General features: G+C 35.1%; 1 pseudogene across 1 annotated transcript; it reads right to left on the reverse strand.

Moving 5' to 3' along the window:
- Nucleotides 1-524: 524 nt before the first annotated feature.
- On the reverse strand, nt 525-5,481 carry LOC145588625 (D-ribulose kinase-like; annotated as a pseudogene). The gene is made up of 9 exons (XR_014101613.1): nt 5,346-5,481; nt 4,928-4,973; nt 4,119-4,371; nt 3,892-4,024; nt 3,473-3,561; nt 2,986-3,263; nt 2,403-2,502; nt 1,761-1,884; nt 525-735 (listed from the first exon to the last, which is right to left on the reverse strand). The product of XR_014101613.1 is annotated as a D-ribulose kinase-like (transcript).
- Nucleotides 5,482-6,342: the final 861 nt, after the last annotated feature.

Genomic DNA, 6,342 nt, shown 5'->3' on the forward strand with positions numbered 1-6,342 from the left:
GATTTCTCTAATTAATATTTTTCTCATTTTTAGAAAAATTTCCTACTTTCTTAAAGCCAATTTTAAACTTATATTTATGAATTTATCACCCTTACCTTCCCTCTAACTCTTAATGTATAGAATAATTTATGGTATGCGCCAATTTTTCACACGCAAATTAAAGTTATTTTTGGTTAATTTTATGTCAATTTTGACTAAAACGTAAACTCTTGACGGTGAATATGATTCCCAAAATCTTTACCGAATAACTTATTCGACATTTAACCAAAATGATTTTTGGACACATAAATTGAGAGAGAATTAATAATCGAGAAATACATAGAGCACACCATCACATTAGATCATCCAAAGCTTTAAAAAACCCTACTTATTTCTCATAAGTTTTAAAAAAAATCATCCATTTATTTAAAAAAAAAAAAGCAATAATTTTAAAAACCCTCATGGTCATTATTTATTTAAAATAGAGATGTATTCCATGGTTAGATTACTCAACATTTAACACCCCCCAAGTAGTTAGCAAAACATTTAAATTTAGAAACTGTGACACTAATTTAAAATCAACAAAATTTTTTGAGGTACAATTATGAGTTCTTTAATGACTCAATATTCTTGATAATCTGGCAAGGGAGCTTAAATAGAACACATCTTACAAATCTGATCTAGATTAGCACTATCTATTGCTTCTATCTTGGATGTTTTTCAGCTCTCAACATCTTTGCAGCAATGTTTCCTGACCTGTAAAAATGTAGCATACCATACACTTCATCAAAAATTGCATTCCGGTAATCAAAAAAATAAAACAAACATGCCATACATTTCAGTCATTACTCAATAATCGGCTAATCAGGACACCATCTACCAATAAGCTGTATTTTAGTATTACCTCTATTCTGCTGCCCGACAATCAATAAAAGAATAAGTCACTAAGGCAACTATTTCTATCCTTATTAGTTACCTAATTGGTTTGGAAAATAGACAATTTCTAGAAGAAATGGCAATGTATGTCATAACAAAGCTTGAGCATATTTAAAACCTAACAATTGTTAGATTGAAAGTTAAAATTCTAATAGCTATTCCTACACCATTAATGTGCACTTCTTTCCAAGCTATACATCATTACATCCCATGATCTCGTCTTAGCAGTACAATATCCCAGGTCCCCCACTCTAAAATTACAAAGTAATATTATTTAATCATGTTTCAATCCATTTCATGGTAGTCCTGCAATCCAGCATTAAACTTTGACAAATAAACTCTGACATAAAAGTATCTATATTTTTTTAAAAGCTATTCTCTACTTATTCTGCACCATTTACAGAGCTAACTGCAATATGATACACACCCCAAGGTAAGTAATGAAAAAAATGGCTAGGTCCCCGGTAAAAAGTTCTGAAACTCCTATCCTAAAACCCACTTTAACAAATCAACAAAAGGTCTTATAAAATTTCTTCAATTGTCAAAACTCACTATCACTCTTACATACAGTACTTGCTTCTGAGTTTGATCTCCCAGAAATCTGGACATATTTCCAGAATGCTTTTATTATTACAACTAACTCAAAGCATTAACAAATAAATCATCACCATGTAGAATACTTTGCATCTCGTATCAATGTATCAACTCCAAAATATTATAGATTTCAGAATGATACCATGTTTTTAAGAGTTATGGACAATTAGATATGAATCAGGTCCCACTTTAAAAGGGAATAACAGTTGCAACTCTTATAAGGTAATATACAAAACAATAGGAGGGCTTACCACTTAACTCCCTCAGGAGTTGCTATTGCAATATCTAAATTCTGAGCTGAGAAAACAGGAGCACCATCAACTGTCCCCTGCCAGTTTCCTTACTTCCCTTTAGAAGCTTGCTAGCTGCTTTCACCTGTAAGAAAAAAGATTATCAAGGAAAGTTTTCACAGAACTTCTCCTGAGTTAACCCACTATTCATTCAGCATCATTATTCTGGAATGCCAATGATGCCTCCATCCCAAGAATACTCAAGAACAAGGCATATAGGATGTGCAGAAGAAACACGAAGAAGCAACAATTTAGCAAGAGCTGCCAGAAAAAGAGAGTGTAAGCTTGATGCCTACATCATACAAAATCAAGAAGTTAGTCTTCTAGGATCAACTTGCTTCAAATTTCCCATTCATTTATTTGTGAATTCAGGAATGATTGAAATAGAAGCTCGAGAAGGAATACTAAAACCTAGTTCACTCGCTTGATTTTTTTTTTCTCTCTATTTATAGTACCAAAGCCTAAATGTTCAGATATTTGTAAGTCAATAAAATCTTTCTTTAAAGCTTAATAAGGATACTTATAAAAAACAGTTAAATTCATACAAGTACCCAAAAAAAAAAAAATCCCTGCAAAAATCCATAAAAGCAAGAAGTCACTCACAAATACTTATTATGAGGTTCGGAGCTCCAAAAGCAATTGAGCAGAGTGCTTGAGAACTTCTCTGAGATTGTCTTCCTCACGATCTTCTCCTCTTTTCCCCCTGGAACTCAACAAAGCAGGACGAGCGAGTGAGAACTACAACAACTTTAGAGTTACTACAACTCAATTGTTGTATCAGGGCTAGCTGATAGATTCGAACAACTGCATAAAGGATTTAAAAACCATTTGCATATAACTTATCCAAAATCCTCCAAGTACAACAATCAAATAGATTAAGTCCCTCCCAAATCCCAAATTCTATGACAGTATGCCTTAATCCTACACCTATTTCTTGTAGCTTACAATCTTATTAAGCGAATAGAAGCCAAATTTAGCAATCCAACATCTATTGAATCTTTATAGATAATGTTAATCAGTATAGATAAAGGTCACTGAATGAGTATATATAGAGCTGAGTTCCATCTCGGTTCTCTGACCATAAAGGTGCACACATTAGAATATGTAAGAGAAGATGGACTAAAATAGAGTTGCCAACCAAATTACTTGATTTTCACAAAGTATGCAGTTTAGCATAGTCTCTTACCTAGGCTGCATGTTGGGATCTGCAACAGGAAATCTCTCCCCAACAGCTAGTAAAGGGTAGTAATCCAGAGTAGAAGGTAATGCAGGATCTATTTCCTCACTCAACTTCTCCAGCTGCTCATCTGTAAAGAGTTGTCTCAAGACAGCCCCTCCTGTGTTCGAAGCTCCTCCAACAAGCCACATATCATCAAACCGATGGCTGTACACTCCAAATCGCGCATCATCAACCCTGCTTTTACTTAGTAGTTTTATTGCAAGGGTTGAACCCAAAGATGTTACCTAGAAACAGTTAGTTAACAAAAGTTATTTGGATTAGTCTCAAATGCAAGTTAGGACTACATATTGACTCAAGGCAGAGGAATTTTAACCCCCCAAGATTTGCAGTAAAGAACCTGCAACTGAGTGATGATTCTCTAAAGACAAGATTAACATTGACATTATAAGGGAAACAACGGTGATGACAATTATATGTTAAATGCAAGTCTCACCGCCTTTCCTGGTTCTGTGGCACGAGTTGCAAGAAACGCGGCAATGCTATCAGTTGTTCCAGCACAAACAGTGCAATCCTCAGAGAAACCTGTCAAGCATTTCAATGATTATATGACATGTAAATATAAGTCATATATTACACAATACTTGACAAAATTATCTTTAATTTATGTCCTCGTATTGACTGGTGATAAGAGCTATTGTCGACTTGTTACTTCCCTGCAGAAAATACAGCCATTGGCTCATTCACAAACAAGGCAACAACTTAGATGTAACTCAGAGCCCCTATTAAAATCAAGCATGAAATGCGTACTCAACTCAGATCACATCAAACTCAAAGGTAGAAGGATGTATGCATCTTACAACATACATAACTTGATTGTATAGAGAATCCTCAGAACAGAATAAAAATCAATACCTAATCTTTTTCTGACATCCTCTTTGACATTTTCTATTGCAGATCCTGGAGCTATAATAGAAGGTAAAATACTCGAGTAAGGTTGTGAAAGTAGCCAAGGTGGATAGGCATCCGTCTCAGGGTCAAAACCAACCTACATACACACAGATTCCATCAATAAAACACTCCCTATTAAATCAAAGTTTGAGTGAAATGAGAAACATATGATCAACCGAGAAGCAAAGTACCTTCAGAGCATTGTTGTAGTCCGAGATGCCTAATTTTCCATGAAGCAGCTAAAGTAACCAATCTGGTTGATGCAATAATGCAGCAGAATCCTTGTTCTGGCTATCAGAATGCCACCAAGAAATCAGCTTGCACAGCGTAGAGGAGCTAGTACAGACTGTGTGATTTGGGGGAGCTATGGACTTAACTGCTGGTAAAGCATCCGGGCAACTCTCGTTATACAAAATAGGCCTACATAATGGCTCCCCTGTAGAGCTACATCCACAAGTCTAAATGCTACAAATTCATATACCACTATAACAAGTAAAATAAAACTACTTCCTCTGTCCCTAAATAATAACAAGCTAAGCCACGTGGTGACATGATCCACATTTGATTGCGAGTCAATCTAAGGAGATCGAGTCTCCACCACATCATACATCACTCTTACAAAAGAACACAAATTAGTAAATTTCAAACCGAATTTAACAATAATGGTGCAAATAAAACCTAATTTAAGCATTACCTAAAATTCTTGAACAACAAAACACTTCATCAATGTGTAAAATTACCACTCAAAACGCTCACCAATTTATTTACCAATTTACTAAAAACACTTCAGATTTGACAAAAAAAAAAAAAAGCGTAACATCAACTGAGCTTGTTTCTCAATCAATCAAATTAAAATTCCATCAATTCAACAAAACACAAACAACCATCAACAATAACACACAAATCACAGCACAGATCATAAATAAATCATTACATTCTAGAAATTAAATAAATAAATTAAAAATAAATTGACCATGCAATAATATCTGAGTTTCTTCACCTCAAACTCGAATCCACCAAACCTTGCTCCGTCTTACTCCTTCCGCCTATTTTAGAAGAAAAAAAACAGAGAAACTGGAGGATGAGAAAAAAAAAAGGAAAATAGAAGAGAAATAAACAAAACAAAACCAAAAAAACACAGACATTCATGATGAAAATGGAATCAATTAGAACAAGAAAGAGAAATGGGAGATAGAATTGTACCTGGAGATCAACAATTCTGTTACAAATCAGACAATAATGCTACTAACAATATAAAAAATCGACCCAAAAAACATAAATCACTCAAATTCAACCCAAAAAAACCACCACACAATCGAAGAGGGCACTAAAATTCAACCCAAAAAACGAAATTAAATAGAACAAATAAACCCATTAAAAATCGAAAAACAATCGAACAAATAAACCCAAAAACCGACCCGAAGCAAAAGAACTTGTGTCCTCTAAGTTCGAGCCACCACTTGCAACCGCATTAGCCTTCACGGGACCCCCACGACCTGCCGAAGACTGCCCCCCCCCCCCTCGGACTACCAGCAGTCCCTTCCGGCCAGCCATATTTATCATAGCAACGGTTCTCTTCATGCCCCCCCCCCTTTTTTTTTTACAGAAACTGCAGATTTTATCGGACCAACACTTGGTGGTCTCGTGTCCCACCTTCTTGCACTTCTCACATACCGGAACCTGCTGCCTATCTGAACCACCACGCCCCCTCCCTGCACAGTACATACAGCAAAACCCAGCGCCGGGGGAGGCTCCTCTTTGAGACGAGCAATGCCTCGTACTTTCTCATTTTGGGAAACCTGTAGATCAAAACTAGGTGAATATACATACATTCATCAATTTGAAATCAGCAACATCAACATTTATTTTTAAAGTCAAAGGCCAATTGAAAATATGGAATTTCAACCAAATTCCCAAAACCCATAATTTTAAGTTGTCATTTTACTGCCTGTTTAAAAAAAATCCTAAAATTGCTAATTTCATAAAATCAAAACCTAGGTCTTTTTGAACTAACCCTATCCTTTCAGAATAAATCGTAATTAACCTTAGATTACATAATCTCAAAATTAAAACCCATTAATTAATTACAATAATGATAGAATGAAAAGGGTGGAGCTTACTTCTTCAAAGGTCTCGCCTTTAGCTCTCAACAAAACAAGAAAAGCGCTAATTAGAGATTCATTTTGGGTTATTGAGCAAGAAATTTACTCTGAACAATATGCAGTAAGGTGTCAAAGTCCAAAATTCAGAGTGAAGCTTGACAAAATATGTGAATATCCTTCATGCCTTTGATAGAAAAAGGAAAGGAAAACAAAGAATCTATCATAATTGAAAAAAAAACTTTGCTTTGTAAGCAAATCAATAAGTTGTATGCAACGGTTTAGGTGCTAATTCAGAAACAAGACGCACAACAAC

The sequence above is a fragment of the Chenopodium album genome, chromosome 17 (assembly GCF_948465745.1).
Source record: "Chenopodium album chromosome 17, dcCheAlbu1.1, whole genome shotgun sequence".
Lineage (NCBI taxonomy): Eukaryota > Viridiplantae > Streptophyta > Magnoliopsida > Caryophyllales > Amaranthaceae > Chenopodium > Chenopodium album.